The sequence below is a fragment of the Pan troglodytes genome, chromosome 11 (genome assembly GCF_028858775.2).
Source record: "Pan troglodytes isolate AG18354 chromosome 11, NHGRI_mPanTro3-v2.0_pri, whole genome shotgun sequence".
NCBI classification, from domain to species: Eukaryota; Metazoa; Chordata; class Mammalia; order Primates; family Hominidae; genus Pan; species Pan troglodytes.
In genome coordinates, this window is record NC_072409.2 from 107149963 (window position 1) to 107172615 (window position 22653).

Genomic DNA, 22653 nt, shown 5'->3' on the forward strand with positions numbered 1-22653 from the left:
ATAATATCTTTGAGGACTAAATCTTTAAGAAGTGGAAAATAGTCAGTGGTTGAGCTGAGAGTTTTACAGATTTCAGGGAGGTGTAAATGGAAAGCAGACAGCTTCTTTGGAATATGGAAAATGGAAAGACGTTGGGTATTGGGTTATTGGCTCCACTGTTAGGCCTATGAGACCTTGGAGGAGTCAGTCAACCTCTGGAAATCTCGTTTTTCCACCTGTAAGATGCAGATGCCAATGTCTACCCTGGCTACCTTACACTGTATGTCAGAGATTATAAGAAACTTGGAAGCACTTTTTTTTGGTTAGCAAAGAACTATATAAACATACAACGGTAGTATTGTTTCAGTCTCTGAATATACAGATATTACAAAACATTATGTGACATTTTAACAACTAGTATTTTCAAGCTTTTGTTTTGTGGAGATAGATGAAGTATAGGATGCTGGAATGGGCACCAAGCAGAATGAGGAGATCTGTTTTCAAGTCTAAGTGATGTAACAACTAGCTTGGTGACCTTGGAAACCAAGCTATGGTCTTAGTCTCACTGGACAGTGGTCTCTGACTTTCCTTCTGTTCTTTTGTTCTATGAATAGTGGCTACTTTTTTTTTGCTTAAGCACTTGTGTTCCATCTCACAGTGTTATTTCATCTTTGTGATCAGGAAGTGTAAACACTGTTCATGCTTCAGTCAGCGGTACTTAATTGCATATAAGGCATCTGGGGAGCTCTTTGAAAATGTATATTTCGGGACACCATATCCAGAGAGTTTGATTCATTGAGTCCAGTCTGGGTCCTAGGAAGAACTATTATCAACATCCCATTTAAATCTAGCGCACGTGGTCTTTTGATAACGGTTGGTGTAGAACATATATACATTTCATGTTTTATTAATATTTATTAATAATTTACAAGGTCAAAAAGATATTATTTTGATTGTTATTTTGTATTGAGTCTACTGCTTTACTTCCATTACTAAATTGGCTTTGCATAAATAGAGTGGGCCAGGATTAACCAGGATTATTGAGTGTCTCTGGGCTTTAGTGTACTATGGTTTTGCATACGTAAGTCATATTCTTTCTGGTTTTCTCCATAAAAGCCAAAAAAAAAAAAAAAAAAAGGTGGGGGGCTTTTAAAATTCTGCTGGCATATAAATTTTGTATTTGGTGTTTCATTAGAGTCATTTTAGAGTTAGTGAATGTGGGGTTAGCTTAGCGTTTTCCCAAAAGTGCTTACCATGAAAAAGACTTGACGCAGTGTCTGCACGGAGTAGGATTGTGGTGGAGGGAGCAAATGGGAGCAGCACTGTGGTTGCTGTTGTTCACCTCTCACACCATTCCCCTTTAACTAAAGAAACCTCTATTCCAGTGGTATGGTGGCATCCTTGACTCATGTGTGCTTCTAAATCCTAAATCGGTTAGACATGTGAACAGGATGTTGATGAAAGAAAAAGACAAAACACAATGATACTTTTGAGTTTAAAGTGGTGTCAATGATGAAGAGCAGGGGGAAATCAATTGGGGACTTTCATGACCTTGTGCAAAATGCATAGCATTTTCATTTTGTAGAGCATACATGTCCCCAAGCAGTGTTTGAAATTTAGGTTTCTAATTTATGTAGAACTTAACATACAAGAGTGAGTACACTAGACTGAATTAGTGCATTCAGTGGAATACAGATTCTCTTTAGACCCATTTTGCCTTGTCTCGCCATACGTACCACTGTTGCCCACCTTCATTGTGTATTTTATTAAAGGTTCATCTCTAAGGTGAAATGGAAGGACTGTGGATATGAAACAAATTTCAGGAAAGGAGCAGACCACACTCGTTGGAATTGTTAGTAAGATCAAGTTCTGAATAACCATGAAAGACGTTTTGTGTTTTATTTCATAAACTTATTTCTAAAAGGGTGATGATTAAGATATGAGGTGAGCTCTAACCAAATCCCTATTAGAGAAAGCAAAATCCTTAAAAAAAAAAAAAAAAGCTATTCAAAGTTCTTTAACCATTCACAAATAAAATTACCACACAGAAAACTAGTGAAACTTTCTAAATAATAGTTTAATTCTCTCCTCATGTGTAGTTGCTTTGTTTGTTTGATTATAGTGATTATAGTGTTCATTAGTATTGATTGGGTAGGTAGGTGCAGTGGTTTCTATCTCCAAATAAGCTGGAGTCTGTGAAAACTCCCAGCTTCTATTTTCATCTTTTTAAAGCCTTACTTCTAACTTTTTTGTTGTTGTTGTTGAGATGGAGTCTCGCTCTGTCACCCAGGCTGGAGTGCAGTGGTGCGATCTCGGCTCACTGCAACCTCTGCCTCCCGGGTTCAAGCGATTCTCCTGCCTCAGCCTCACAAGTAGCTGGGATTACAGGCATGCACCACCATGCCTGGCTAATTTTTTGTATTTTATTAGAAACGGAGTTTCACCGTGTTACCCAGGCTGGTCTCGAACTCCTGAGCTCAGGCAATCCACCTGCGTCGGCCTCCCAAATTGCTAGGATTACAAGCATGAGCCACTGTGCCTGGCCTACTTCCCACTTCTTTCAGTGTCAGCAGCTATTCTCTTAACATAAATATTTTTGTCACTGTAATTGTGATGGAACAAAGGCAATTCATGGGTCTTCCTACATTTTAGTTGTCCTACTTACTCCTATGACAGAATTAGGTTTTTATTTCCATCAAATAAGTGATATCAGTGCAAATGTATTTCTGGCACCATTATAGTAAATCTTAGTACAGTAGCCAAGTGGAGGGAGTGTGTTTGAGTACTTAATTTGGGCAAAGTGGTTTTTAAAATATATTTCTAACAGTAATCTAAGTATCTTCTATTAAAACCCCTTTAATCAGATGGAACACATTAAAACATCAGAACAGAACCTCAGGTAGTTACAGTAGAGTGATCATGTCATCTCTTAAGCCAGCCAAGGTATGAAATTAAAATATTGGCTAGTCTTAAACATATATAATTAATTTCAGGAAGGCTTTGTCAATACTTGCTGGATATTTACAGATAATCTAATAGCATACACTTTTTAAAGCTACATGACTCATAGAAGTCAATGTAAAAGGGGGTAAGATGGTTTTGTTTGAGTGTAGCAGGTATTATTTACATCTCTGGAAGTGTTGCTGATAAGAGATAGGTTTGAATCTGTTCATTACATATGAATATTGGTTCTGTGTTTTTTTAAAAAATTATATGATTGCAGTTTGAATTTTGAAATCAATTTACTGGTGATGTCAGCATTTTATAACTCTTTGGAAATGAAAGTGTGATATTTATGCACACAATAATATGTGCACATTAAATTAGCTCCTTAAAAATCCCCCCCCCCCCCCCCACCAAAAAAAAAAAGTGTAAGCTGGCCGGGCGCGGTATCTGCATGCCTGTAATCCCAGCACTTTGGGAGGCCAAGGTGGGTGGATCACCTGAGATCAGGAGTTTGAGACCAGCCTGGCCAACATGATGAAACCCCGTCTCTACTAAAAATACAAAAAATTAGCTGGGCATAGTGGTGGTCACCTGTAATCCCAGCTACTCAGGAGGCTGAGGCAGGAGAATTTCTTTTTTTCTTTCTTTCTTTTTTTTTTTCTGAGACGGAGTCTCGTTCTGTAGCCCAGGCTGCAGTGCAGTGGCGTAATCTCGGCTCACTGCAAGCTCCACCTCCCGGGTTCACGCCATTCTCCTGCCTCAGCCTCCTGAGTAGCTGGGACTATAGGTGTCCGCCACCATGCCCGGCTTATTTTTTGTATTTCTACTAGAGACGGGATTTCACCGTGTTAGCCAGGATGGTCTCGATCTCCTGACCTCATGATCCGTCCGCCTCAATGCCCCAAAATGCTGGAATTACAGGTGTGACCCACCGTGCCCGGCAGGAGAATTTCTTGAACCCAGGAGGTGGAGGTTGCTGTGAGCCGAGATTGTGCCATTGTACTCCAGCCTGGGCAACAAGAGTGAAACTCCATCTCGGAAAAAAAAATAGTAATAATAATAAATAAAAATTGTAAGCTGTAAATTATAGCATTGATATCAAAAAGATTTTCCTATTCTGTCTATATTTATTTTTCTGTTTTTTTTTCTATTGCGATTGAGGTTTATAATCATTTTCCAAAATTGGCAAGCCACTGGCTTTCTTACTACGATTATTGTATAAAGATGATGTGCATAATATTTTCATTTCTGATAATGGGATTGGATTACTCTGATGTTCATGTTGCCTTCAAGGATATGTAGATTTCAGAGAGAGACCACCTGGTCAGAACCTTCAAATGGGGAAAATGAATTCTAATTGCAGCTCCAACTTGCTTTGTGGACTTGAGCTACTCAAATTTTCGGAACTTTAGTTTTCCTACTGTAATTTGGGTAATACCAACCTCATAGAATTGTTATGAAATTAAGTGGGGCTAGGCCCACAAAAGGAAGGTGATCTTGCTTCATTTTTCTTTCATTCTTCTTATTGTTCCAGATACTATCTGTGAGGTATAGGTTCTGATCCCATGGCTTTGATCTGATCAGCACAGGTCTCATGAAATGAAGTTCCATGGGAATTTCTACCAACAGCATGCTGCAATCCCTTCTGAGCCTCCCCTTCTTTTTCCTCTGTTACAGCAGGAACAGAAAAAGCTTTCTAATTGAGTATATTCACCAGGATTCTCTTTCAAATTTAGAAAGCCCAGGATGTTATGAGATCTGGGAGGTGTTAAAACATCACATTAGTCAACACAAGCTATTTTTATGAGTGTACCTGTCTGTCTTCTCTCCTGGACTTTGAGCTAAAGTCCTTGTGGCTAGGGATCATGTCGCAGTTACTCTTATTTCTTCAGTGCTCTAAAAGGTGGCCACTCATCAAGGTCTGTGGAACTAGAAAGAAGTAAGAGTTTTAGAGGATTCTGAGTAAGAAAAAGTTCATGCCACACGTTTCTCCAGTTAGGAGATATATATATATATTTTGGAAGGGGTGGGGCGGGAGGGGGTGTGTTTGTTTTTTGGAGACAGAGTGTCTCTCTGTCGCACGGGACTGCAGTGCATTGGCGTGATCACAGCTTGCTGCAGCCTTGACCTCCAGGGCCCAGCAATCCTCCTGTCCCAGCCTCCCAGGTAATTGGGACCACAGGCATGCACCACCATGCCTGGCTAGTTTTATTTTTTTTTGTAGAGACGGAGTCTTCTTATGTTGCCCAGGCTGGTCTCAAATTTGTGGGTTCTAGTGATCCTCCTGCTCTCGGTTCCCAAAATGCTGGGATTGCAAGTGTGAGCCACTGTGCTTGGCCAATATAAATAAGGATAGTTTGTTTTAAAGTGCCTATAGATTTGTGTTATTAAGAGAAATGAGGGGCTGGGCACAGTGGCTCACGCTTGTAATTCCTGCACTTTGGGAGGCTGAGGCGGATGGATCACTTGAGGTCAGGAGTTCGAGACCAGACGGACCAACATAGCGAAACCCTGTCTCTACTAAAAATACAAAAATTAGTGAGGCATGGTAGCACACCCCTCTAATCCCAGTTACTAAGGAGGCTGAGGCAGGAGAATTGCTTGAACCCAGGGGGCAGAAGTTGCAGTGAGCCAAGATTGCACCACTGCACTCCAGCCTGGGCAACAGAGCGAGACTCCGTCTGTGGGGGGGTGGAGGGAAGAAGTGAGGGACTTCAAACGTAAAAAAAAAAATCCAGTAGATATTAAAAGAAAAAACACTTTTAGTGTAAGTTTTGGAATATTGTTTGGCAATAAATAGGTTTTGGACATGGCTTTTTGGCAATAGGCTTTTCTCCTTATTTTTCTGCCAAAAAACGGTATTATGAATAGGACTACCAAACATGATTTCGTACTTTTTCTTTTCTTTTTTTTTTTAATTTGAGACAGGGTATCAGTCTGTCACCCAGGCTGGAGTGCAGTGGTTACAAGTGAGCCGAGCACAGCTTTCTGTAGGCTTCACCTCTTAGACTCACGCAGTCCTCCCACTTCAGCCTCCAGGACTACAGGCCTGTGCCACCTTGCCTGACTAGTCTTTTAATTTTTTGTAGAACCGGGGTTTCACTATGTTGCTCAGGCGTTATAATTTTTATAATATAAATGTAAGTGTAAAGAACTCAAAGGTTAAAGATAATAATGCTAGAAGATATCATTGCTAAAAGGATCTGAAAAGAGTAGATTACTAAAGGGAGTGTCAAAGAGCTTCCAATTGAGTTTGATTTTCTCATTGGCAAAACTAATTCCACTGATTTTAGTAATCATAGTTATTTATTTCCTCAGGTAATTAAATTATAGGGAAGCCTAATAATTATGGTATACATTATTATTCATATTATCTAAGGTGTACATTTGTTCAGATCAGAGAGAGAAGGGGACTTTTTTTCACAAACACTTTCAGATGTGTGTACTCATTCATAAATAAAAATAATAGCTAACATTGGCTATAAGATAACTATGTGTCAATTGCTTTACATGCGTTATCTCGTGTAGTTCTTTTAACCTCCCTAGGAGGTAAGTATAATTATTATGTCCATTTTATTTATTTAATTATTTAATTTCAGAGCTGAGGTCTTGCTCTGTTGCCGAGGCCGGAGTGCAATGGTGCTGTTGTGGCTCACTATATATAACTTCAAACTGCTGGGCTCAAGTGATCCTCCTACCTCAGCCTCCCAAGTAGCTGAGACTACAGGTGTGTGCCACCACACTAAGCTAATTTTTAAATTTTTTGTAGAGATGTGATCTTGCTCTGTTGCCCAGGCTGCTCTGGAACTCCTGGGCTCAAGCTGTCTTCCCACCTTGGCCTCCCAAAGCACTGAGATTACAGGTTTAAGCCACCACTCCTAGCCCATCTCCATTTTAAAGATGAGGCAATTGAAAGAATTTAAGCAATTTCCCCAAGACCACATAACTCCTAAATGTTAGATGTGGGTTGTCAGGGCCTTTTCCGAATAAAAACATATGGCCTTAGGATCTACAAATTGACCTAGAAGGAAGGAACTAGAATTTGTAATTGGAAATATTACCACTTTTGGGAACTTCCTGCAGGCTGAGTGAGGCCAGTTTTCAGGAAAATCCAGATTTCCCTTAGGCACAGGCTATTACTCAGTTTATTTGTGCATCTCCTTTCACTTTCTTTTGTGATTCCTTTCTTTGCCTTTAGGGCAGGGAGTGTCATTAAGGAAGGCGATTGTGAATGTTCTTCTATTTGAGGGCCTTTAGGTGTGGCTGGATAGCATATGAAGCGTATTAATGGCGTGAGAGTCAGGGAAGCAACCTCAGGATCCCTGTGATACATGGTGTCTGAAGTAGAGATTTCTGTATTGTTTTCTACACTCAGACTTGTACCAAAAAACCCTTCACCAATTCACTTTAATGGATGTATCTATAACAGGGTGTGGGGGAACATTACTCAGATAATCCCTGTATTTCTTTCTCTAGTTAGAGTTTATTAATCTGTGACTATGGGTGGATGGAAGGACCAGGGCTCTGAAAAAGCCTACATTTAAAGAGTATATTAAGAGAGCAATTTAATCATTATGCAGTCTGACTCCAGTTATGTGGTGATATAAAAGTTTCAGATTGGCGATAATAAATAATATTTTAGGATTTTCAAAAGCTTTGCCCTTACCTCATTGAGAGGTAAAGTAAGTGGGAATTATCTCAGTTCACATTTCCCTCCTCTCCCATCTCCTCCCCTTCCCTTTCTTTCTTTTTTAAAAACTGCTTTTCAGTTTCTACAGTATGCAAATAACTGTGGTAATACCATTAAGGGTTAATATTGAGACTAAACAGAGGTCAGGCCACATGGCACACAGTGAAAGAAGTAACACTAGGAGCCAGGTTTAATGGGTAACACTCCTGTACACTTTTAAAATATTATTTATTTATTCATTTTTTAAATTGAGACAGTCTTGTTCTTTCACCCAGGCTGGAGTGCAGTGAGGCCATCTCTGCCCACTGCAACTTCTGCCTCCCGGGCTCAAGTGATTCTCCTGACTCAGCCTCCTGAGGAGCTGGGATTACAGGCATGTGCCACCATGCCTGGCTAATTTTGTATTTTTAGTAGAGACGGGGTTTCTCCCTGTTGGTCAGGCTGGTCTCAAACTCCCAACCTCAGGTGGTCCGCCCGCCTCAGCCTCCCAGATTGCTGAGATTACAGGCGTGAGCCACTGTGCTTGGCCAGGTTTGATGGGCAACCCTTATTTCACGTTATCATCAACATGATTAAAATGTATTCAGAATGACTCAAATGTTACCTAAACATCAGTGAAACAAATATCTAAGCTCCATTTTTAATTCCATCAGATGATGCCAAAATGATCAATATGAGAAAAAGGGAAGTTTATTAACTATAGCAAGATTTGAGAACCAGTAATTACTATGTGAGTCAATAAAAACTGCCAGTGCATTTTTGTTTCTGAGTTTATCCTGACTTTTGTGACCCTTTGGAAGGTTAGTTCCTGAACTACCATCATCGTGATCTTGTGACTCCAGCAAGAGAGAAATTGGGAAAGGAGCAAATTATATGTTTGAAAGCTACATATTATTTTTTGCACATCTTAATCCTTGCGAAAACAAACCCATTTTGCAGATGAAGAAACTAAGGCTTAGAGAGATTAAGTATTTGTGTCATAGCCCCATAGCAATGATGTTCAAATCCAGGACTGCCTGCCTAGATTTCCCAGCTCCTACATTTATAATATCATTCATACAATTTTTACCAATATTATTTTCTGAGAAATGTCTTTTGGCCATTTCAGAGAAAGAATGGAATTGTTACAGGAAAGGGGTCCCAATCCAGACCCCATGAGAGGGTTCTTGGATCTCCTGCAGGAAAGAATTCAGCGCGAGTCCATAGAGTAAAGTGAAAGCGAGTTTATTAGGAGAGTGAAGAAATAAAATAATGGCTACTCCATAAACAGAGCAGCCCCGAGGCTGCTGGTTGCCCATTTTTATGGTTATTTCTTGATGTAATGTTAAACAAGGGGTGGATTATTCATGCTTCCCCTTTTTAGAACATCTAGGATAACTTCCTGACATTGCCATGGCATTTGTAAACTGTCATAGTGCTGGTGGGAGTGTAGCAGTGAGAATGACCAGAAGTCACTCTTGTGGCCATCTTGGTTTTGGTGGGATTTCGCTGGCTTCTTTACTGCAAGCTGTTTTTATGAGCAAGGTCTTTATGACCTGTATCTTGTGCTGACCTCCTATCTCATCCCGTGACTTAGAATGCCTTCACTGTCTGGGAATTTAGCCCAGTAGGTCTCAGCATTGTTTTACCCAGCCCCTATTCAAGATGGAGTTGCTCTGGCTCACATGCCTCTGACAGAATGGCTGACATGATGTCAAATAGAATCACTTGTTTTTTAAATATACATGCCTTAAAAAAAGCCAAAAAAATGAAGTCATTAAAACTTTTGGTGTTCAGCGGTCATCAGAAAGGCATGATGCATGCACACATACATACAAATGTACTTATATGTGGAAGGTAGGGAAATGAAGAAGTGATGATTGCTATTTATCACACCTTTGTAGCCTTGAAAAATAATGGTAGTGCCGTCCTATGCTTGTACACTTTTTGTAACTCATGGATATGAATGTTTATTTATCATCTTTTCTAAAAAATTATGGTGGCAGCACTATATTTATTATTTTTAACAGAATCTTACTGGTATTTGCTTGAAAACAAAAAGTTTTTTGTGTGTCTGGGAAAATCTGCCCTGGATTGACTGAAGTCACATACCAACTTGAAAAGAAAAAAAAAAAAGTGTGTGGGGGAGTTGGGAGATCAAAACATTAAAAGTGTAATTAAAGAAGGAGGATTTCTCTGGAGCATTGGTAGAGTAAATAAGAGTGACACATATTCATTACAGAATGTATCTAAACATAAAAGAATAATTCTTTTCATAAAAGAAAAGTTAATTGAACCTGGCTACATCTGCTGTACCATCTTTATTAAGGAAGGCAGAAGTTGAAAGGGCAGCTGGAGTTTTCAGTTGGTTGCTAAGACTTTGAGCTAGATTTCTGGAAAGAAATAACAACAAACTTCCTTGCTTACTTGACAGATATTAGGAATCTGCTGATGTATTTAGTGCTTATATCTTCCAAACTGGACAATTCCAGGTCTCTTCCAGCAGGGAAACTTCAAAGAACCTCAGGGGTCACCCTGAGGCAGTTCTCTTTAATGAATTCTAAGCTGCCTCCAGGGATTCTTTCTTATACCAACTACAACAAAACTGAAACACTTTCTAGCATTATCTGTGCTAAGGTTCCTTGAGGAAACCTTTAAGGACAGTGAACATGGGAAGTGATTGCTAGCTACCAGACTACTGGTGATAATTATCTGTGTAAATAAATACATGCATTTATTTTAAAACAGACAAATTTGAAAGAGATGTTTCTTATAGATACCTGTGGACTCTGACGTGTAGATAAAGAGTATTATAGTACCATAGGACTCTAATTAATATTAAATAAAGCAATGCATGTGAAATTAATATAGTATCTAGGATAAATATGCTCAGTGCATTATCACTTTATTGGATCTTTGTATTAATCCTTATAATAACCCTGTAAGGAAAGCAGGCTGGGCTTATGCATTCAGGCTTTACATGTGAAAGCTAGGCTCTGAGTCGTTATTATGACTTCTCATAGGCACGTAAACTGCAGCCATGAGACTAGGACCTAGACACTCTGACTTATAGTTCATTGTAAATTTATATCAATGAGAAGTCTGTGACTAAAATAACTGTATTTATTAAATATGATCACCGAAGCATTAGTAGGAGCCAATATTGCAGATTAAATGCGTTTAACTACCTGTAAGTTTCAAGAAGGCACAGCTTTCTTGTATGAATTGCAGAATTGCAACTCCCACCATCAACACTTAACATAGAGTAGATGCTTAATACACGTTTGTTAAATGAATGGATGAGTAAAAAAGTCACAGCTTTTAGACGATATGGTATACTAGCTTTTGAATGCAACAGGAAGCTATTCTTTATTAAAGATGGTTCAGAATGATTTGGGTAGATTTAAACATCTTCCATGTATAATCTTTTTCCTGTGAGTAAATATCAGAACTTCTCTGCTGATTTATTGTGCTTAGGCCAGCAAACCCAGAATTGTTTGGTTTTCCATTCTCTAAATAATCCGTTTGAAAGCAGTATTATCTGCATTCTTGGCACTTTGGTATGATTTAAACCGTTAAACAATTTTTAAAGTGATTATTATGTTGATTATTTCTTAAAGAGTTGCTGGAGAACTGGACTTAATGATCCTAGGATTTACCCTATATGATCAGGTTGTTTAGTTATTTTATTTAAAGATCTAATGTATTAAGACTTGATTGGGAAAAGAGATACCAAAGAAGAAAAAAGAAAATTTGATCCATAGATGTATACTTAGTCATATAAAATGTTCTAATTATCATATAATGAAGTAAAAAAGGAGAGAATTCCATTCTATAAAGCATAAAGGGTAGAATTCCACGTGAGACCAGCATAAGACTTTGAGCTTTGAGTCAAGTTGCCATTTCTCTTGTAAGATAGATTCTGTTAAGGTTGAGGTCAAAGGATTGCTTGAGTCCAGGAGTTCGAGGCTGCAGAGAGCTATGATCTTTGCCACTGCACTCCAGCTTCGGTGACATATCAAGACTCTCTAAAAATGAAAAAAAAAAAAAATTCTGTTAAATTTATTTTCTGAGAGTCTGTACTGTTCTAGACACTAAAGTGAATGAATACAAATATGAGAAGACACATTCTCTACTCTTGAGGACCTTGGAGTCCAACAGAGAGCCAAAGACAAATATGCAAATATCTTTAATACAAAGCATAGTGGGATGAATGGTTCAGCTTTTGCTCCTGATGAGATCAGTGAGAGGAAAATCACATGTAGTTGGTGGATGAGATAGAGCTTCACAGATGTGATAGTGTTTGAGACAGTTCCAGAGAGTTTCTGCTGGATAGTGGGATGTTTGATAAGCAAGATAGAACCCTGTGGTAAGGGATCTCAAGGGCGAGGCGATCTTCATAGTGTGTGATGGTGCAGAAAGGACTTTTCCTAACTGCATCATGTATAGCTTAGCCATCCTTTTTGCATATCATCAAGATTCTGTGTGCTAGCACCGAATAAACAAATCAAAGTTAAGCAATCTATTTGATAGCTTTGGAAAATGAATTGATGGTGGAAGAGTTTGGTATTCATGACTTTTCCTTTAAATGAGCTTTTCATATTATTGTACATTATGGTTATCGTGAGAAGAACTGGGAGTAAATCTCTTGGCCATAAGACAATCATATTAGGATTTACGTTCATTTGTAGCTTGAATTTATTTTATTTTATTTATTTATTTTTCATGGTGGGGGGCTTTCTGGCAAAAATTGGAAAGCCTGCTAGACAAATTCGAAAAGCTTGAATTTATTTTATAACATGATCAAATCTTGTGTGCTTTAAGTCTCTTGAATATGTACTAATAGTAAGGCGTATCATGTTATGGCAGTTTTCAGTTTATCCCAAATGGTTGGGGAATGGACTGTTCCAACTAATCTAATGTTATAGTAGCTAAGAGATTACAGAAATATTTTACTTGGGTTATTCAATTCCATAAACTAGAAAAAAAACAAAAATTTTAACATGGAAAATACTCTGAATATAATTTGAATTGAATTTTATATTTAATTATTTAGAAAGCTCTTTCAAGTTCTAGCGATGTTTGAGTTTACCAATGAAAGTGTTTGTTATCCTTTATTTTCTAGAAAATAAATTATGGGAACTTGACATAATTCTGGATTAAGGAAATTTGAATTTCTGAACCAGAAGATCAGAGCTTCCATGTTTAGTCTCCTACATAAATCTATTTTGTGAATAAAATAGAAATTGTACTCAATTTCAAAGCCATGATTATCAGGCACATGATGATTTGATGTGATAAGTTATGGCTTTTAAGTTACTGTCATCCAAATAAAAAAGCCATAGATAACTGCAGAGTTTTTAATAAATTAAATATTGGGAGGAGAGAGACAGTTAAATTCCATATTTGTACTTGATAGTCACAAGTACTCTGATGACTGATAAGTATTGTGGGCTGTGCAATACTCACTCTAAGCTGCTGATAATTGTAATTTAGTGGGACCATTCTTACATCCCAGTGTCAGCCTACTGAAGAACATTTTGTATTAATGGTAAAGGTCAAATGTTTCACAGGCTTCCACTAGCCCCTATTATAGAATACTGTTCAGTTTTATATATTTAAATATTTACCCCCCAAGGAAATTTGAAATATTAGATTCCAGTATAATTAAAATTTACTTAAAACTTGGCAATTAAGAATTAGGGCAGTTCATCTCTAATTATCCCTTCATCTATATGTTTTAGATGCAGATATAGATAAACATGTATATTCCTAAACATCTATTGGCCTATAGCATTTTCTGCTGTGGCTACCAACAGTATGCATAGATTATTTGGAAAGGCTTAACTTCATATGTTTTTGTTAGAAACCTAAACCTGCCTTTGTGGTCATCATATTTTATCATTTGGCACTTAATTTCTTCAGAAGAGTTTTCTTATCGAAGTTAAAAGAACTTTGCTCCATAGTGTAACTATACAAGGTAAAAAGTGCCTTCTCTTTTTTTTTTTGAACATGCGACTTGGTGCATACTTTTATGCATTTTGTTTGAGCTTATTTTTCAAAATGAGAGTATATTAACAAATAGTCTTCTCCTCTAGATCTTATATGTTACATAGTGAACAGAAGCATAGATTGCTTTAGATAACTTTGACTTTAGAATTTTACGCGTTTCCACTTCATAAATAAGACTTTGTAATAATTTTCTAACTCTAAAATTTTTGGACTGTCTTAAAAGGATATTGCAATCTATTCTTACGTGGGCTATGATTAAAATATTACTGAGATAGTGATAAATGATATATTGATTGCCGTTACTCCGTCTCCACAACCCAAAAGTTTTCATCTATCAGTCCAGTGACTGTGGTATTGGTGGTGGTATCCAATGTGTGAAATTAATTCTCCATCATACCTTCTTTTGTGTAATTCCTAAGTAGGCTATTTAATTTTTTCATTGGCTGGGTGTGGTGGCTCACACCTGTAATCCCACCACTTTGGGAGGCTGAGGTGGGCGAATTGCCTGAGGTCAGGAGTTCGAGATCAGCATGGCCAACCATGGTGAAACCCTGTCTCTACTAAAAAATAGAAAAAAATTAGCTGGGAGTAGTAGTGGTGCCTGTGATCCCAGCTACTTGGGAGGCTGAGGCAGGAGAATTGTTTGAACCTGGGAGGCGGAGGTTGCAGTGAGCCGAGATCATGCCATTGCACTCCAGCCTGGGTGACAGAGTGAGACTCATCTCAAAAAAAAATTTTTTTTTCTTCATATAAAATAAACATAGGGGTGGATGATACTAATGTTTTCCCATTTTGGTAGTGCCCAAGAAATTAAAATGAAACCTTTAAATGAATGCTGAAGATTTGAAAAGGTTCCATTTTTGAGGCTAAGAGATGTTATGAATTCAAGAAATGTAAGTGCATGCCAAGAAGATAAACGACTTTGTTTTAAAATTGGGTTCCAAATAATTAATTAGCAGTACAAAAAAATTGACTTATGTTCCTTTGTATACTGTCACTCATTGACTATTTATCCCAAGGCATTTGGACAATTTGATGATTTTTTTTTCATGATCATAAGTTCATATGTAATTTTTCCCTAAATCCTCAGTCATTGCATTGTTGCTGCAATTATCTAAAATAACTTACTCCTCGGTTTGCTCTTTCTTGTTAAGTTCCTCTGAGGCAAGTCAGTGAACTTAAAATCGCTTTGAAACCAAGACAACTCTGTAATTTATTTCTCATTTTAGGGGGAAGTTATGTTGCTGCCCTCAAATTTGGCTTCTGCTGGGGGCCATGACACATGCCTGTAGCTCCAGCTAATTGGGTGGCTAAGACAGGAGGATTGCTTGAGCCCAAGAGTTCAAGTCCAGCCTGGGCAACATAATGAGACTTTGTCTTAAAAAAAAAAAAAAAAAAAAAAAAGGCTTCTGTGAATATAAATGTCACTAGAGAGTGTGAATATAAATGCCACTGGACAGTCTACTGTAATTATTTGGAATTCTTTCAAAGTAGTGTGATATAGATAAAAGATGATTTTCTACACATTTTACCAGAGTGTAACCTAACGGGCAGCAGTATGTAAAATGGGCTTAAGTATTATTTTATTTCCATATCCTCTGGTTCTTCAGTTGCATCCCCTTTCTGCCTTAAGTTAAACATATTGCACTTCCATCTGCTATACACTATAGATGATTCACATTTATTTTTTGCAGTGATATTTTTTAAATGAGTTTAGGGAGCAGATGTTTTTGCATTCATACTTGCCTTCCTTTTCCTGATGTCTTTCCACAAATACAGGGGGAAAAAATGCATTGCTGCTGTCCTCGGTGAATTTTGCGTATCTCTTTGATTCAGGCTGCTGCACTGTAATGCATGATAATGTGACAACTGCAGTCAAGTAAGACGTTTCTTTAGTTTCCTAGTACTCTGTAAGTACTCTATATCAATATCACAGCTGTGCTGCAGGGAATTGAAGAACTTCTTCAGCTCTTGGTAATTCTCCTTTGGGTAAAAGTTATTCCAGCCAGACCTCTTCCTCTGATAGCCTTCAGCTTTGAGACTGATTTTAGACAGGTGGTTATGGATTTATAAATGAACTCAAAAATACAAACCTAGATACATAGTGTATCTATAGCACACTTTCAGTATAGGTTTTTTTTCTGTTCTAATATCCAAATAAAGCACTTGCGTTATTTTAAATTACATGCGCAAATGTTGTCAGTCTTGTCTGTCTTTTTAAAAATGATGTCTAACAGAATATTATGGTTATTTGGCAAACCTCTGCAAACAAAAGTGTTCTGAATGCAGGTGTAACTGTGTAGAGTAGGAAGAGCACTGGACTCAGAATGAGAAGACTTAGACATTGTCATATTTATTGCTTTATGACAAATTATCCCAAACCTGACAGCTTACAACAGTATATACTTATTATCTCATATTTTCTGAGGGTCAGGAATCTGTGTAGTTCTGGCTCAGAGTCTCTCATGAAGCTGCAGTCAGAATGTTAGATGGGGCTGCAGTCATCTGAAGGTTTGACTGGGGCTGGAGGATCTTTTTCCAAGATGGAAGTTTGTTGACAAGCATTCTTACTTCCATTTTGGACCAAGGAACCCTCAATTCCTTATCAGTTGAGCTCCACCGTTGGACTGCTCACATGGTAGCTGGCTTATTCTACAATGAGTGATCAAAGGAAGAGAGAGTAAGAGCCAAAGATAGAAGCTGCTTATAACCTAATTGTAGAAGTAACATACCATCGTTGTATGGCATGCAGTAACCCTGTTACAATGACAGGGCTACAGACAATATGTGCATAGTTGGAAGCAGGGATAATTGAGGGCCAACCAGGAGGCTGGCTACCCAGGTATGAGTCATCTGTTTGCCGCTAAAGCGCTACAGGACCTTACATAGGTTGCCAGCTTCTTGAGCTTGAGTTTCCTTATTGGCAGCAGGGGCATTGTACCACTTTTCCTACTGATCCCTTGAAATGTAAAGATCTTAAATGATGGATGTGAGAGCATTTTGTAAATGTGAAATAGCTGTAACTGTGGGGGTTGATTAAGGAATCATATTACTTTTTAGCAGTAATAAAAGGAAAGAAAAAAGAGGGAGAGAAGAATGGAGAGAAATGGAGAAATGGAGAAAAGGAAAAAAGGGGGCAAAAAAGGAAAGTGTGTCTTTTATGAGCAAGGACGAGAGGTCTTTACCTCTAGTGGAGGCTTTTGCGTCTTGTTCTATCAATAGTTAAATTTAATTGCTCACAAAATGTGTGCTTAAATATATCCTCAAGATATATAATTTCATGTTTTAAAGGATTAAACAACAATGGAAAGGCTATAACAAGCCCCTCTTCTCAGCTGGGGCAGATTTGAGTAAAATCAAATGAATTTAAGTCAGTAGTCCAAAAGCTAGATTTCAGTCATCAGCACCAATATTTCCTCATTGTCTTCCTCAAAAATGGAACTGAATGCTCACCTCCATTATAAATGCTTCTGCCGCCCATTAGAAAAGGACAGCTAAGGTAGCCGTTAGTATTTCCGTAAGCCACTGACCTTGGCTCCGTATAAACTAGAATCTAGAAAGTGACTGCATTTATTATCATTTTTAATGCGTATGTTCTGGAACTCATTTCCCCTATGGATGACTTTCAGTTTCATTTTGTGGCATCCAATTTGTGGAGACATCTTACTTTTAGAATCAAAGTAACAATATCTGTAGTACAATAGGTGACTGGAGACCATTTAGCAAGTGGAGTCATAAGTACTTCAAATTCATGTGTCCAAGGCCAAATGCATTATCCCCTCAATCTACCCTCTGCATATACATGCTATATTGATAGTTATTTGACGAGGTCATTTTGACGTTGTCTAAAAATGAACTATTTCAGCTTTTTTTCCGCCCTTAAGAAATGATTGTGACAGATAATTTCACACATTCCCTCATAATTCTCACACATTTCTTGCTTCATTACCTATTCAGTCCCTGACCTTCACTCTCCCTTTTATCTGAGACCTGCGTCAGGGAAGGATGAAGGTCTGGCTGTCCATTGCAGTCATTCCCTGGCCTTAAAACACTTTGTTTTCCCGCATTTTGATTTGATCATTTTGAAATGTTCCCTAAGTTAAAACACCTGGGTCAAAAGAGCTTTTAGCCTGTCTAGTATCCGTCCATTAAAAATGACTTCTCTTCACCAGTCACCTAGTTAGCCAGTCAGCATCCTCAGTCATCTCACGTTCCTTTCTTTCGCCTCAAATCTCATGTTCAGTCCGCAAACCCTCATGATAGTAGCTCTGAAATTCCTTTGAATTTCTCTCCTCCAGAATCGCTTGAACCTGGGAGACACAGGTTGCAGTGAGCCGAGATCGCCCCACTGCACTATAGCCTGGGAGACAGAGCAGGACTCTGTCTCAAAAAAAAAAAAAAAAAAAAAAAAAGGCTGGGCATGGTGGTTCATGCCTGTAATCCGAGCACTTTGGGAGGCCAAAGTGGGCAGATCGTGAGGTCAGGACTTTGAGACCAGCCTGACCAACATGGTGAAACCATGTCTCTACTAAAAATAAAAAATTAGCTGGGTGTGATGGTGCGTGCCTGTAATCCCAGCTACTCAGGAGGCTAAGGCAGGAGAATCACTTGAACCTGGGAGGCGGAGTTTGCAGTGAGCGGAGATCACACCACTGCACTCCAGCCTGGGCAACACAGCGAGACTCCGTCTCAAAAAGAAAAAGAAAAAGGAAAAAGAAATTGTCTTCTCCTCTGCATTGTATTCTTTCTACATCCTTTGTCACTGTTTCTCATGTTTACCATTTTAATTTCCATGTAATTGGCCTCTTTGAGGATTCTACTTTCTTCTGCCTTTAGTTCACTCTCTCCATAGAAGCCAGTTGCCTTAAAAATCCTGATGTAATCTTGATATTCACCAGCTTCAAATATGGTGTGAGTCTTTATTGGCTATAGCAGCACTGCCTACTAGCACTTTCCTCAATAAAAAGAGCGTTCTGTATCTTCTGTTTTGTCCAGTATAGAGCTAGTAACCACACATGGCAGTTGAGTACTTTAAATATGGATAGTGAGACTGAGGGACCAAATTTTTACTTTTAATTTTAAATTAATTTAAATAGCTTTGGATAGCATAGGTCTATAGAATAAAGTACAACATTTCTATTTTGTCACTACCCCCTTTTTTTTTTCCCTAAATACTAAGCAAATATACAAATTGTATGTATCTAATGTAATATTTTGCAACCTTTTAACCTCAATCCACACTAAAAAATGTTTTCTGTTGTGACTAAGGTATGCTTAGATATCATACATGCTTAACAAGTATTAATTAATCATCTAGTACGTACAAAGCATTGTAGATGTATCTATGAATAAAACAGATGCAGGCACCTGTAGTCCCAGCTACTCAGGAGGCTGAGGCAGGAGAATTGCTTGAACCTGGGAGGCGGCGGTTACATTGAGCCAAGATCGCACCACTGCACTACAGCCTGGGCAACAGAGTGAGACTCCATCTCAAAAACACAAAATAAAACAAAAAACAGACAAGATTCCCTACTCTCCTGAGGCTAACACTTTATTGGACAAGAAAGACAATGTATAATAAATAATAAATTTATTTATTTTTTTATAAATGAGGCCAAGTGCAGTGGCTCACACCTGTAATCTTAATGCTTTGGAAGGCAGAGGTGGAAGGATCACTTCAAGTCAGGGGTTGGAGACCAGTCTGGGCAACGTAGTGAGATCCCGTCTCTACAAAAAATAAAAAAAAAAAAAATTAGGCATAGTGGTGCGTGCCTGTAGTCCCAGCTATTCAGGAGGCCAAGGCGGGAGGATTGCTTGAGCCCAAGAGTTTGAGGCTGCCATGAGTGATGATGGCAGCACTGCAATTCAGCCTGAGTGACCCAGTGAAACCCTGTCTCAGAAAAAAAAAAAAAGGCAAGTAAATAAATAATAAACACAATGAAAGTGAGTTGTATAGTATTGTATAGCGTATTAGAAGGTATAGTGGAATTTATCTGTCATTTCCATATGGTTCTTTTTGTGTCTTCTTTAAGAACTGCTTTCTACCCTCCAGATTCAAATATATACTGTAGTCTTTTCTAAATGTTGTATAGTGTTAATTTTCACATTTAAGTCTTCATTCCACCTGGAATTTATTTTTGTGTATGGTGTGAGATACGGGTTGAATTCCACCCCCTCCCGATATGGGATGCTAATTCTCTGCTATTCTGGTTTTTTTTTTAAAGATGTTTCTGATTGTAACTCATTAAATTGATTTTTTTTGCCCCCCAATAATAAGCTACTAGCAGTTTAAAAAATTGCTCTACTGTTTCTAAACCACCTCTTAAATGCCCAGTGGCATTTACATTGCCAATAACGGAATTTAAACTTGAACTAGCTAAAAACAAACACCAAAGAAGACAGGAGTGCTAATATGGGTCACAGAACCTTAAGGCAGGGATGCAGCCTTAGGAATAGATTGAAATTCTACTGCTATGTGTACGTCAATTCACACATTTTTCTACAGAGCAGGTCAGTGGGAATTACGGCTAGTAACAGTTCCTGAGCTTTACATATCATATATCCAACTACTGAAGGAAGTCTGTTTCCATTTATGTCCCACATTTTCATTGACACATTTTGGGTCAGACAACCACCTCTGTGCCAATCAGCTATGGTGGCTTCTGCTGCAAAATGTGGCAGATGAGAAGAGAGAACTTTTGGGCCAAATGCTGAAAAAACAATTCATTAGTAGAAGCATTAAGTATAATCTGTGTCTTGGGGTGCCTTTACTCATACTCTAATTGAGCCCATAAAATGGCATCTTTAGTGATGCCTTTGGAGTCATCCTTCAGGCAGTCAACTGGCTTCCTCTAAGCAAATGCTTCTTACTGGCCTCTCACAGTACTGCTTCTTATAATAATTGGAATGACTCAGTCCTGTGTCTGTTTTAGCTGTGAACTGTGATGCATATATATAGCTAGACAAAGTTATTTTTATGTAAAGTAATGTGACATTGATAAGGTCCAGTAGACATTAAATTGGTGATATAAGAACATCCTAACATGTAAGACATCTTGCCTGTACTGGATTAAATTTCCATGAACTTCCAAAGTTGTACTGCACATTGCATCAATTCCTGAGTAAACAGTTGGTTGATAAATGAATTCTGTTCTTCAAAAGTGGGTTGGAAGCAATAGGATTGACTTGGGCTATTTTTCCTGATATTTTAAATTTGATTTTGCACTTGAAAACAGTTATGGCTGATTCGAATGATAAGAAATGTCATCAGTGTAGATGTTTGTTTTGATTTTCCTCCATAACTTTTCCTTTGCTGATTTTAAGGGAAACATTTTTAGGCTAAGTTAAAAATCATCATCTTGGCTGGGCGCAGTGGCTCATGCCTGTAATCCCAGCAGTTTGGGAGGCTGAGGTGGGCAGATCATCTGAGGTCGGGAGTTTGAGACCAGCCTGACCAACATGGAGAAACCCCGTCTCTACTAAAAATACAAAATTAGCCAGGCGTGGTGGCGCATGCCTGTAATCCCAGCTACTCGGGAGGCTGAGGCAGGAGAATGGCTTGAACCTGAGAGGCGGAGATTGTGGTGAGCTGAGATTGTGCCATTGCACTCCAGCCTGGGCAACAAAAGCGAAACTCCATCTCAAAAAAAAAAAAAAAAAAAAAAATCTTCTTATATGAACCAGAAATATTTGGCTATGTTTTTCCATTATGGCCATGGCTACTCATAACCATTTTTTGCTTTCTTAATTTAGTTGTCCTAAATGAATTTTGAATGCAGAATAACAGATGTGATCAAGCACAGAATGTTTTCGATACATCCTGTTATTAAGAAAAAAATTTCTCCCTTATTTTGATGTAATGGAACATTTTCACAAAAGACAGTAACTAAACTGGATTCATTTACTTCTCAAAGTTAGCAAATCTTTTACTTCTCAAAGTTAGCAAAAAGCACCTTTTAAATGTAAATAACACTTGTAGATAGAGTTAAAATGAGTTTTAAAAAAAGGTGATAGCTAGGGTGCAAAATGCTTCCTTTCTAGAGGTTGAAATTACAGTAAGCAAGATTATCTATCATTCATTTGGAAGATGACTGGGGTGGAGGCAGCGTGAGTTGTGTTGCTGGGGCAGACATGACATAAAGGGTAGAGTCAGTAGACATACTTGCAAAGGTGTAGGGAAAGACATGTTTCTTTCCTTATGAGTCCTAATAGGGACCTCTCTCCTGTCTTCCTGTCCTGTCCCATCTCTCCTTCCTTCCCCTCCTGTCATCTCCACATGACTCCCCTCTAATCTTCTCTCCTGCTCCGTTTCTCTACCTTCTTCAACTTTAGATATTTCACATATCTTTCCAGGGGGATTGAGAAAGATCCAGATGGATCTAGGCTTTATTCAATATCTTTTTGTTAACCAATATAGATTATTGTGTACACCCCTGTCCTAGACATTAATAGACTAGAAAAAGGCACAAATTATACATGTCAACTGGGGGAAAATGAGAAGGTAAAAAATTTTAAGATAAAGGGCAGGGAACAAATTGTCATCGTCAGAAATGAGGGATGTTTAGGGGGTTAGTACCCATTTTTAATATTGGAGAAATAATAATCCTCAAAGCAGCTTTGACTCCATATTGCTGTTGCTCAAGTAGAGTAACTAGAAGCTGAGTAAAGCTAGAAGTTGTGTGTTGAAAGTGTTGCTAGAAAATTCTGCTTAAGCAGCATGAGTATCTAGCTTCCCAAGGTAACTATGGAAAAGGATACAATAGCAATAGGAATGTGTACGTTCTGGGCTGTTTAATATAGTTTTCTCAGGTCAGGCGTGGTGGCTCATGTCTGTAGTTCTAGCACTTTGGGAAGCTGAGACAGGAGGATTGCTTGAGCCCAGGAGTTCGAGACCAGACTAGGCAACATCGTGAGACCCTGTCTACAAAAAAAAGAAAATATTAGCTGGGCGTGGTGGTGCGCACCTGTAGTCCCAGCTGCCACTACACTGCAGCCTGGGCAGCAGAGTGAGACCCTGTCTCTAAATAAATAAAGTAGTTTTCTCAGCA

The 22653-nt window shown here is 38.4% G+C and overlaps 1 protein-coding gene and 1 non-coding gene across 39 annotated transcripts in view; one reads left to right on the forward strand and one right to left on the reverse strand.

Moving 5' to 3' along the window:
• Nucleotides 1-22653, forward strand: part of PTPRD (protein tyrosine phosphatase receptor type D) — a 2309829-nt gene that overhangs the window by 1812266 nt on the left and 474910 nt on the right. The window lies entirely within an intron of this gene.
• LOC112204456 (U7 small nuclear RNA) lies at nucleotides 12326-12387 on the reverse strand. Its single transcript, XR_002938100.1, has one exon. It is a non-coding gene; the product is annotated as a U7 small nuclear RNA (small nuclear RNA).